Raw genomic sequence first — 12,591 nt, forward strand, 5'->3', positions numbered from 1 at the left:
AGCAGATCTGTGCAGCCCCCACAAGCCTTCTCCTCCAACATCCCCTGCAACAAACAGCCCCACGTGTGCTGTGCATAGGTGAGCACCGGAAACAAAAAAGCCAGACCTGGGTTCAGACCCTATCTGTAGCTGTGCCACTCATCGGCTCTGGGCCTCGGTGATCCCACCTGTAAGATGGAAATCCAGAAAAGGACCAAAGAAACAGTGTGCTGACAGCACACAAAGTGAAACAGACACTGGGAAGAGCAGGCTGTCTCTGTGCCATCGGGTGACTGAGACCCCAGGTGCCGGGGCAGATGAGCTGATGAGTGACATCTAGCCCTGGCGGGGGAAGCTGGTGAGCGTTGCTGAGCACCCACAGTGTGGCAAGCCCCAGTGCCAGGGACTGTCCCGAGCTGCAGACCCGTGAACAGCAGCACAGGGTCCTGATGGGGAAGGTGAGGCAGCCTGGCAGTGGAGAATATCATTTACTGAGTGCTCGTAATTAAGCCAGCCATGCACTAAATGCCTGTGTGAATTCTCTTATTAGATACACACAACCCCCTGACACGTAGGATCTATTGCAAACCTACTCTGATAGATGAGGAGACTGAGGCTCAGAGAGGTAACAAGCCAAGCCAAGGGACCCAGCTAGGAAGCAGTAGAGCCGGGCTTAGAACCTGAGTGTGACCCATGCTGACACCAGCACTTCTCATGGTAGGTGGTCAGGAGGCATCCTGCACCCCAGGGGTCTGCCCCCGCCCCACAGGGAGGACCCCCACGGCCCCTACCTGTGCTGTTCTGCTGCTAGTTTGGACCAGCTCACGAGAGTCGATTGTTAAAATTTTCAGCAATTTTGGTAGCTTGAAATCAGCCACGATAGGATTATGTACAGCGTGGAAATTGGCAAGTGTTACAAATTAGGCTTGGATTTTGTTTTGTTTTTTTTCTGCTGGTTGTTAAACATTTATCAGCACACTGCTGCCCCCACCCCTATCAGCATAAGCTCCGAATGGCACTAGAACCTTCTCAAACTGCTTAACAGCAAGCTGGGCAAGGGAACGAGGAGGGAGCGGACAGGGAGATCCCCAAGGTCAGTGGTTGGGACCAGGGCTCTGGCGCCAGCCCCAGGGAGTTGGGACCGGAACTCCCTCCCTCCACATCTCCACCACCCTCCCACCCACGCCTTCTGGGTCATTCCTTCAGCCTCCCCTAGGTCCTTCAGGATAAGAGAGAAAGACAATTGCTAAATAGTTCTGTGTGTGCAGTTCGCCAGAACAAACCCCACCATCTTCCTGCCCAGCATTAGGAAAGGAGGATGGAGGAAGGGAATGTTAGTGCAGACTTACGCAGTGTGCCAGCACCTGGCTGTGGATTTATTACTCACGACAGGTCCATGAGGTTCAATGACCCCACTTTTCATATGAGGAAAGAGGCTCTAAGAGGTGAAAAGTCTGGCTCAGGGACCTGCCACATGGTGACTGGCCTCCTAGCTACCCCCTCCTCTTCTAGCCCAAACGTCACCTCTGCCAGGAAGCCTTCCTGGATCTCCCTCCAGTCCCCAGCTCCCTCTAGTTACACTGGACTGAATGGTGATGACTTGTCTGTCTCCCCCACTAGACGGAGAGTTCCCTGCAGGCAGGACTAGGGGTGTTCTCTGGGGCTTGGAAGATTCACAGCACATAGTTATGGGACCACAGGACAAGGACTGAAAGGCTGACTCTGCTTCCCCCACTTCGGCAGGCTGTGTGGCCCAAGGCTCAGGCAGAGGGAGAACAAAGATAAGGATAAGGATAAGAATTTCCACTATGTGCCGGACTCCAACGCAGGGGTTAACAAATGTTCTCTGTAAAGTACTGGAGAGTAATATTCTGGGCTTTGCAGGCCATATAGTCTCTGTCACAACTACATAACTCTGCCGTTTTAGAGCAGAAGCAGCCACAGACAAAGTGCAAATGAATGAGCCTGGCTAAGTTCCAATAAAACATTATTGACAAACGCAGTGGCCACTGATGGATGACCCCTGGGTAGCCAGCACTCTGCCTGCCACCTGCTCTAAGGGCTTAAAATCTCATTTAATTCTCCCAATACTATATGAGGCAAATACTATTATCATCATTCCCATTTTGCAGATAAGGAAACCGAGGCTCGGAGAGGCGAGGAAATGGCTCATCCAAGTCCACACAGGTAGGCACTGCCGGAGCTCAGATTTGAACCTGGGCATGATGGGCTCCAAAGCCTGGCCACTTTGTGCCAGGCTGCACCTGCTTCCCCGGGGCTGTGCTGAAGACACATACCCTCTCTCCTCTCCCATGAGCCTGGTGGGGAGGGAAGAGGGGCCTCAGCATGGAAGCAGGTCCCATGAAGAGGGCCTGCCAAGCTAGAAATGTAGCCCTGAGGGTGGCTTAGAAAAATCAAGCTCCTTCCCCTGCAGGCTTCGGGGTGTGGGAGCCCAGGTCCCTGTGGACCCCTTTGGACCTGTGTCCATCCCAGCCGAGCCCTGGTAGGGAGGATCCCTTGTAGTTGACCCTTGTGGCTGCAAAATTGTGCCCCCTCTGGTGGACCGGGAATGGGATGGCCGGGCTGAGACCCCTGGAATCCTAGGAGCCTTCAGTGGGCTCCTGACATGTCCCAACGGATGTTTGTCACCTTTGACCAATGGTGATACTCGTAATGTTAAATCGACACAACAGGGACACTGACCACTCAGAACAGAAGCTGGAGACCCTGCTCCTCCCCAAGACCCCTCCTCCCTCCCCTCCCCCCGCTGGCATTACCCTTTAGCTGCTGGATTGTGGGCAGATCTGGAAAGTGCCTAGGGAGGGACACTTGGTGGCTCAGGGCAGCCCCTGGCAGCCAGCACTCTGTGGGGCATGCAAGATTGCCCGGGGCCTCGCTGGGGCCCTGGGCAGAGGAGAGGGGCACGGAAGTCATGCAAGTCCCAAACCTTTGGTGGCAGACAGGACTGCCTCTTCCCCACGTGTCCCTCGCGGCCTCTGTCTGGCCTGGCACCCGGGCAGCACCTGATGCGTGGACCCAGCTGGTGAGCACGAGGAGGGCAGGCTGGCCGAAGGGGCTCCTCACCCAGCCAGCTGCTCCCCGGACACTGACAGAACCGTCCCGGGCCTCTTCCCCAAGGTGCAGATGGGGGGAACCGGAACCGCTCCGCTAAATCTGTCCTGCTCACTGCTGCCCAGAGCTGCCCGCCTGCCAGAGGAACCTGCAATTTCACCTCATTTGGAGGTAATGCTTCTAAATTTAACGGCATGGGCTCTCAGGGCTGGACAGCTTTTGCCTGAGTCCCTCACTTAGGGCTCTTTTATATCCGCTCAAATGCCAGCCAGGGATTAGTTTGCTTATAGGAGTGTCCAAAATAGCCCTTTGGTTTAGCATGAAAGGAAATGGCAAAATAGCCCCGGATGAGGAATGTGGGTTTATGCACGAGAGGGATGGGCGTCCTGAGGAGGCTGCTCTGGTAACCAGACTGTCTGTATGAGGTGGAGTCCACCTCCCTCATTTTACCGGTGGCCAGACCCAGCCCAGAGTGGTCAGATGAACTACCCGGATCACCCAGAGGTGAACGGAAGAGCCAGAAGAATCCAAACTCCTCCTCCCTGCCAAACCCCAGTCCCCTGCTCCTACACTGGAGCCCACCTCCAGGCCTTTGCACTGGCTGTGCCCTTGACCGCCACACCCTTACCCTGGGTCTTCCACACTGCCTCCTCCCAACCTTCAGGGCTGAGCGCCAAGGTCACCTCCTCAGGGAGGCCCTCCCTGATTGCCCTGGCTACAGCAGCCTCCCCCCTCACCCTGTTTCAAATCCTTCAGAAAGTGTATCACTATCCCAAATGGTCTTATCAGTTTGCTTGGTAGTTGTGAGTCCCTCACAAGAGTATGAGCGCCATGGGGCAGGGACTTCTGTCTTGTTCACTGCTGTGCCCAGAGCCCCATCAAGTAGTAGGCCCTCAGCAAACGTTGTTTGAATAGGTGATTGCTTAAATAAATGAATGATTGAAGGACATCTCTTCAGAATTATGGAATTCCCTCACTCAGTTTGTTCACTCAACACACATGTATTGAGTGCCTACTGAATGCAGGCACTGGGCATACAGCTGTGAACTGGGCCAGTGGGAAACAGGCATTAGGACACGAGGTGATGAGGCTGTACTGTGATGGGGCCAAGCCGAGGCCCAGGGAGCAGGCAAGAACCCCACGCCCAGCCCAAGAGGAGTGACCCCTGGGGGAGTGACATTGTATGTTGAAATCTAAAGGAAGAGGAGGCATTGGCTGGGCAGAGAGAGAGGGTGGGATGGAAGTGTGCCAGGTGTTAGGAACAGCGTGTGCAAATGCTCAGAGGCAAGAGAGAGGATCAATTAGAGGCCCATAGGCTTGTTAAGGACCAGCCATAGGAGTAGACGGCAGGCCATCTCACTGGACTTCACAGCACATTTGTGTCCATTTCACAGATAAGAACACTGGGGTGCAGCCACAAATGGCCAAGTGTAGAGGATAGGTTAGATAAACCATATGAAGGAAATTTGCGTGGCCATTCAGAATATGAGTTTTGAGATATAATGACATGGGGAAATGTTTGAAATAAGGTGCTGGGTGAACCAGAGCAAGATGTAAACTCTATACAGCGTGGTCTGTTTTATTTTTGAAACAATACCTTACGAATGTGCTGCAATGGGCATGTATTCCTTCATAATTTGAAACAAAATGTTAACTTGGAGAAAATCGAGAGATTGACTAAACTGTCCCCAGTTGTGCAGTAGTTAGGCTGCCAAGCTGACTGCGTGTCTTCCAACCTAGAGAAAATTGCTTTTCAGGATGAACTTGGAATCAAAGGGGGAACTTTCCTCTTAAAAAAAAAATTTTTTTTTTCACAAATATCATCTACACTAGCAGCTAACTCCACTGGGGTTTTACGAGGTAAAGATGACTCATGAATTTCTGTGAAGTATCCAGAGGGTATTTTAATTTAAATGGCCCCTGATCACCATCAACACAATTCCATCACGGGTCTGCCGGGGGTCACGTGGAAGGGACAGCAACTCTTGGGAGAAGGAGCCTCCTGAGGCTGCCACAGGGCTCGGAGAGTGTACGGGTCCAGGGGCCAGAGCCTGGGGCTGCCCAGAGGTAGTGTGTGATGAAACTGAGCCTGCGGAAAGCACCCAGAGAGGCAGCTGGATCCCCTCTCAAAGACACCCCAACCCTGGTCTGCTTGGGACCAGGAGTACAAATGGGGCAAGTGGCAGCACTGTCTTCAATAATCTACTTTATAATGCTTGCGGATGGCTCAAGTGTGTGTGCACCTAACCCACATCCTGGGAGTGAGGAGGTATCACGTGAGGGCCCTAATTAGGATCCTCACCCCAGAAATGGGTGGGTCTCTCCCTCAGCACCACTGATGTGTGGAGCAGGATCAGTCTTTGCTGGGAAGGGGGGTTGCCCTGTATACTTAGCACCACCCCATCGATGCCGGAAGCTCTCTGCCCTCCAGCTGTGACAACCAAGACTGCACCTGTGCCCCCGGTGGGCAGAATCGGGACCAATGGGAACCAGGGGTTAAAGGCAGCTGGTCAGATCCGCACTAGGGGGCTCAGGAATTAGTGTGGTGGGTGTTGGGAACGACTTCTCATGGGTCAGAGGTGGTGTATTATAGAGGCTGTATCTGGTTGGCCACAAATATTGTTCAGGCTTCTCACATGAATAGGGTGTGGGAATTTGGGGGGCCCTGGCAGCCTGACATCTTCAGAAGGGGCCCTGGGCTCGTAGCTCCAATTGGGCCTCTGCTACCCCAACCCTTCACACACACACACACACACACACACACACACACACACACACACACACACACACACACACACAGGTTTGGAGCAGCTCCACACACACACACTGGTTTGGAGCAGCTCAACACAGGCAGAGTTTGGATTCAAACCCAGGCGGCAGCACTCTGCCAGCCACGTGGGCCAACCACTCCGCCCTGGATGAACCACCCGGAATTCTCTGTAATCCCAGGGACACAGACCCTCTCCCCAGCACACAGCTGGACATCAGAGCCAAGAAGTCTCTCTACAAACCACAAGAGGACTGGGAAAGAATTCTTTTCCCGACCGTTGTCTGTAGAAAAACAGGGCCAACTTCTCCACCAGGAACAGGGGCACAGTGCACAGGCCCCATGAAAATGTGAGGATTGCTTTTAAAATCAGAAGACTGAAAAATGAACTTTTAGGTCAAAGAGAATGTTTTATTATATCATAAAATTATATTGTTTGTATATATTAATAGAATGATTTTTATTATAGAATACATCTATCTTTACACCAACACAGTCATAACATACTATAGGATTTCATATTTTTTATGGAGGAATTGACCCTGGAAGGCCAAGGTGCTGGGAGGGGGGCCACGAAAGTCTTCATGTGGCCCTGCTCCTGGCCCTCCCCAGCCCTCCCTCCAATCTGCCTCCGAAACAATCCTTCCACCTCCAGCCCTTCCCCACCCAAGTCATTATTATGCAAATCAAATTCAACCTTCCTACCTGTCTCCCCTTCTTCTCAGTTTTATCTCCCACCCTCCTCTCCCTCTCCCAATTCCACCGGGCCTGGCTCCCCACCTCACTTACCTTTCACCTTGTTTAACTTAATGGGGTGTGCGTGTGTGCATGGTGTGCGTGCATGTGTGCGTAACCGAAGCTTCAAATATTTGTGTGACCGGATCTGTCAACATTCCTTTATTTTTTAGAGTTTGGAACATGCTTTCTCTGCCTCTAAAATGGAACTTCGAATCTGTTGACCACTGAAGTCTAGTTCCCTGGGTGAGAATTTTGTCTTCCTGGCCAGGCTATACAGCCCGCAGGGGCATCTCCCCCCTCATAGACAGCCTTGGTCAAGAGATTTCACTTTGCACTTCTCAGAGACACCCTGAATCTGTCCCCTCCTTCTGCCCCCAACCTCACCCCAGGACCAAGCCCCAGTCACCTCTCCCGTCTCCACTGGCCTCCCCACCTCCACTTGCCCTTGGCCCCCACCTGAAAACCAGAGTGAGCTTTTAAAACTGTCCATCCGTTTTTTTTATACCCTACTCCAGGCTTGGGACTTCTGGGAACTCAGGATTAAAATCTCACCCGTGCACCCCACCCCACTCACAAGGCTCTGAAGGAGGTGGTACCTAAGATGGAACCCAGACAGGGATGCCAGGAGCTCCCTCCCCACTGGCCAGGAAGGCAAGAGCCCCACTATGTCTCTTTCCCACCCCTCAAACTTTAATCACAATTGGCTTTTGTCATGTAAAAGCGTGGGGGAGTTGCAAAATCTTGACAGAGTTCATCCTATTTCCACCTCATGAGGCAGTCCCCCACCTTATTTACAGCTGAAGTACCTACCCCCTGCACCTCATGGGGAGTCATGCATGGCCCAGCGGTGCTGAGTCAACCTCCTGGAATGCTGGGGGCTCCCCTAGCCAGGAGGCCCCTGGGCTCTTGCATACGCAAGCACGTGGGCCGTTGGAGCAGGACTGTTTGCTAATAGAAGCTGTTAACAGCACAAGAAATGGCCAAGGGTTCAGTGAGAGATGAGCCATCTGGTCATCCCGAGGTAAACAGTTTACAAGAGACAAGTCAAGCCAGCCTGCTGAGCTGATTTTTCTTTAGACAGCGCGGAGGTGCGGTTTCCTTTCCCTCTTGGTGCTGATTGGGAAGAGACTGTCCCAGGCACCCTGGCCTCAGCTCCAGTGCCTCCCTGGGGACAGGAAGGCAGGAAATATATTATTTTCACATCTTTTCTTGCCCATTCTCAGGACTAGGTGACTTTATGCAGCTGGTTAACCCACATTATAAAGAGAATAGATTTCCTCCCAAAGAAACAGACTTACTTTCTAGAACCCACTTACTTTCTAGAACCCACTTACTTTCTAGAACCCAAAGCCTTGAACTTCAAGAAGCTTCAGCCTTAAATTTATTTCCTGTTGGAAGAAGACCCCTACTGGTCTCTCCAGGTATTGCAGTCCTGCTCTACCAACCACTACAAATGCCCACCCAAAAGTGAGAGAGGGTCTCCGTGCTACATGTTCAGAGTGAAACCAGTGGATTCCCAAGTATGCGGAGTATGCATGTGGCTTAACAGCCTGAAGTAAACAGATAGTGCTGAAATCGTAACCCTGGAGTTTCCAAAAGTGTTGCAAAACATTCCAGGCAGACACTGAAGTTAGTGTACTACAAGCTGTTTATCAATTAATTCTTTCTTTGCCAAACATTCTTACTTGGGCCTACTGGGAGATGATTTCGGTGGGAATGCAGCTCAAATTTTGTAATGAAAATCACCAGGGAAAGAGGGCTCGCTTTACAGAGGCTCATATTACAGTAAATGCGGCTGGAACAGGTAGTTCCCATAAGGACAAGGCTTGTACTCAGATTTTAGCTCATGTAAGAAAGAACCCGTGACATCTGGGGACTAGGATTTGGGGATCTTGCAATACCCTGTGAGATACATGGCCACACATTCAAAAGGAGGGTGATGAGTGTAAGTCTTGAGGCCAAAAACCTCAAGTTCGTCTGGCCTTTGCCTCCTTCTAACCGTGTGACTTGGACAAGTCACAAACTTGGAACCTCAGTTTCCTTGTCTGTAAAATAGAAACCACTGAAATGATCTTCCAGTTATCCTAATTCACAGTTTCGAGGATGTGCTTTTGTTCTCCTCATTAAAAGGACATTCTCTGTGCTGTAAGGTTAGAGACTGGAGATAGCATATTAGTTTCTGTGGCTGCTGTAACGGCACCATAAACTGGGCGGCTTAAAACAACAGAAATGTATTGTCTTACAGTTCTGGAGGCTAGAAGTCCAAAGTCAAGGTGTCAGCGGGGCCATTTCCCTCTAAAGCCTCTAGGAAAGAGTCCTTCCTCGCCTCTTCCAGCTTCTGGTGGTGGCCATCAATCCTTGGTGTCCCTCGGCTTTAGCTGCACCACTCCAGTCTCTGCCTCTGGTGTCACATGGCTTTCTCCCGTGTGTCTGTCTTCACAAAGCGTCTCCCTCTGGTTGTAAGGACACTGTCCATTGGATCAAGGCCCACCCTAATGACCTCACTGGAACTTGATTACATCTGCACAGACCGTTTCCAAATAAGGTCACATTCAGAGGTACAAAGGAGTAGGTCGTCAATATATTTTTTGGGTGGGACACAGTCCAACCCGTAACAGGTCAAAAACACTTTTGTTTAGCCCAGCAGTTTAATGAGGTTTTGGATGTGCTAAGATGGGCTCCAAGCAGTTGGTTGGGTGGGGGAAGAGATGCTGGACGGTTCCATGGAAGAAAGCACCGAAGGATGCCTAGTGATGATTGACAGCTGGAGATGGGGCAGGCTTTGGGGGAGGGGAGTGAAGGGCAAAACACATGAAATTTTCCAGGCGATGGAATTTTAGGATGGGGATTCCAGACTTCACTTCCAAGTGTGCCAGCCCTGGGTTCCCCTTACCCCAGATTCTGTGGACCTTTTCTTCCTGACTGCCCCCTGTTTTCCTTTTTCTTGCCCACTCTGCTGTCAGCCTGCTGGGATTGACCCAGAGCCCACCATCCCCTCAGCCAGGGAGAGGCACGGGAGGCATGCCAGGCTAAGCAGACACGGACTGCCTGGGAAAGGAAACCAGAGCAGAAGGACAGGAGATGGAACATGCTGGACTTCATTCATCCTAGCTCTGGGGAGGCCCTGACTGCATGTCTGCTGTGAGCCCAGCTTGGGTTCCTGGGCCCGTGGTTCAGGCCATTTCCAGTTTGCTTTCCTGGACCTATTCAGTGGAGTCCCCTCCCTGCGCCCCGCCCCAGTCCAGCAGCCTTCCAGGAGACCCTCCTCAGCTTAAAATTAGCCCAATTCTTTGGCACTGGCTCACAACAGATATCTCCAAAGTCTACTTCCCCAGCAGCCTTGTGTCAGTGAAACTTTAGGAAAAAATGAACGAATTGGCGCAGCATCCAGTATGGGAGAAAAGACAGCAATTTTCGAATTGACGTATCAGCACAAAAGTACCTAGAAGAAATGTTAAGACCCTGGAGACTCCCTGGGGATAGTGTGTGGGGGGTGGGGGGCAGGGATTTCTCACTGGGGTCTCAGGCCCTGCTTAAATATTCCAGGGAGCGGTACCCTACCAGAAGCCTGAAAGATGAAGGCACCCAGGGGCTGCCGCTGGGGCATCCATGTGAGTCCCGAATAGAGTACCTGGGGCATAGAGATGAAGAGAAGTGGTGACCTCTGGACAGCGTGGCCCCCTGGCTTCCAGCCAGTGCACCGTGGCCTCGGCCGGATGCCCTCCCCCACTGTGGGGTTCCTCCTACACACATGCTGTTTTGATTCTGCACCCCCTCAGCCTTGACTCGTTCTCCTGCCTAATGAGGTGGGCTTCACCTAGCCCAGTGGCTGTTCCTGTAAAAGCTGGAGTTTCGATGACCCAGTGTGGTGAGTTTATAGGGAAGTGCTCCCTGAGGGCTGGGCTGGCTGGAAACAGATGCCTCGTCCTTTCCAAGGACAGTAATGAGGTCTGAGGGTTCCATGGCAGGCGAGGTGCTGTGGGCGCCAAGAGCCCTGGGCTGGCTGGGGGTCAGAAGATCTGGGCTCCCGCCCCAGACATGCTAACCATGCATTCGTCTCTCTCTCCCGGGTAAAATGGGGGCAATGCACGTACCTCTCAGCATGGCTGCTGGGCTCCAACTGGATTACAGATGTGGAATCAGCCTGAAAATCACAATGCTCTAAGCAAGTAAGAGACGTACCAGTGTTGCCGCAGCTGTCATCATCACTACTGCTAGAACCTAAGAACTTCTGTGGCAGGCAGAGCATACGGTGACCCCCGGGGACCTTTGACCTTGAATGAAATCCTCTCCCCTTTGAGTGTGGATGGAACATGTGAATGGTGTATGACTCCTGTGATTCAGTCACCTTCTATGGCAAAAGGGAGCTACTCCCGGGCAGGCCTGACCCATTCGGGTGAGCCCTCAAACAGGACTGGCTCTTTCGGGCAAAAGAGGTTTAAGGGTTTGGTGTGAGGGAGTCTCCATTGCTGACTTTGAAGATGGGGGGCCACGTGGGAAGGAAGACGGGAGGCCTCTGAAGCTAAAAGTGGCCCCAGCTGACAGCTAGTAAGATCGTGGGGGCTTCAGTCCTAGAACCACGTGGAGCTGAATGGCACTAAGAAGACTGCTCTTGGAAGTGGATTTGTCCCCAGACCCTCCAAACAGGAACTCAGTCTGACCAATGTCTTGACCTCTGCCCTCCAGAACTGGGAGCTCACACGTGTGATTGTGTTGAGGTGCTGGGCTTCTGGCAGTTTGTTACATAGCAGTAGAAAACCCACTCGCCCCCTGGGAAGGCAGCCTGGAAGTAGAAAGCTCCTGCACCATCTCTGCTCCCAGGGTAGCCTGGTGGGTAGAGATGAGGTTCAACGCCTGACTATCCCGCTCGCCGGCTGTGCGTGTGTGTCTGTGTGTGTGTGTGTGTGTGTGTGTGTGTGTTGTGGGGGGTGGTGAGCCAGCACGACCTCTCTCACCACCCGGAACCTCAGTTTGCTCATCTGTGGAATGGGGATGGAAATTAAATGTGCGTAAAGCATCAGAGCTGAGAACATTGTAAGGACACACAGTAAATGCTCAAGAAACAGGAACATTGTGCATATTAATGACTAGAAGTCAGGTGACAGCTAACAACGGGGGGCCTGTGTCGGTCAGAGCCCTGCCCCCCACACTGAGGGCACAGGAATGAGTCCCAGCCAGTGTCCTGGGAGTCAGGACCCTGAAAGACACAGCTTTGGAGACGGTGGTGCCACGTGCCTGACATTGTTAGCTGGCAAAGAGCTCTCAGCCCTCTCCGGCCTGGGGGGTTTCCTCCTCAAGGACCCCTTTGCTCTGGCCTCCCTGAGGAGGGACTCTGCTGCTTCCGCCCAGCCTCCATCTCACTGAAGCCTGAGGCCGAGGCCTGTCCCTGTGAGGAAGAGGCTGACCCTGGACCCAGGAGGGGAGGTGGGTCCAGTCTCCCTGTTCTGTATCTGGCCCATGCACTTGCTGGCGCCATCACACCCCAAAGTCTTCAGGCACCAAATCCCGTGGCCCCTTCCACAGCCGCTGAGCCCTGCCCACCACCCCCCAGGCCCCGCCTCAATAAATCCTCCCGCTCCTGTTCCTGCCACGTGAGGGGGCAGCTTAAGCTGCGAAGACCAGAAGTTTCCAACTACACGAAACTTGGCTGCTGGGGACGCCAGTCAAACCCAAAACGAGATACCACTTCACACCCACTAGGACGGCGGTCAACAAAGAGACGGACAGTTACAACTGTTGGCAGGGACGTGGAGAAGTCGGAACCCTCGGACGCTGCTGGGGGGCCTGCGAGAAAGGGCAGCCAGCTTAGGAAGACAGCTTGGCGGTTCCCCCGAAAGGTTCAGCCCAGAGTTACCATGGACCCAGCAATTCCACTCCCAGGACTCTCCCCAAAGGAATGATAACATACATCCACATGAAGCCTGCCCACAAATATTCATAACAGCATTATTCGTAACAGCCAAGAAGTAAAAACTACCCAAACGTTCATCAGCTGATGGATAAATAACATGTGGTACATTCATACAATGCGATCT

The 12,591-nt window shown here is 52.6% G+C and overlaps 1 protein-coding gene across 7 annotated transcripts in view; it reads right to left on the reverse strand.

The window, feature by feature from the left end:
• Positions 1 to 12,591, reverse strand: part of RIPOR3 (RIPOR family member 3) — a 68,142-nt gene that overhangs the window by 31,674 nt on the left and 23,877 nt on the right. The window contains exon 1 of one of the 7 annotated variants that reach the window (XM_032461366.1): positions 2,927 to 3,227. The exons of 3 other annotated variants lie outside the window; for them this stretch is intronic. The gene's annotated coding sequence lies outside the window, so the exon portion shown is untranslated. Of the gene's footprint in view, positions 1 to 2,926; positions 3,233 to 12,591 lie in introns of those variants that run through there. 3 more of the 7 variants (XM_032461364.1, XM_032461365.1, XM_032461367.1) reach the window with 3 other exon arrangements.

This window comes from Camelus ferus, chromosome 19 (assembly GCF_009834535.1).
Source record: "Camelus ferus isolate YT-003-E chromosome 19, BCGSAC_Cfer_1.0, whole genome shotgun sequence".
Taxonomy (NCBI): Eukaryota; Metazoa; Chordata; class Mammalia; order Artiodactyla; family Camelidae; genus Camelus; species Camelus ferus.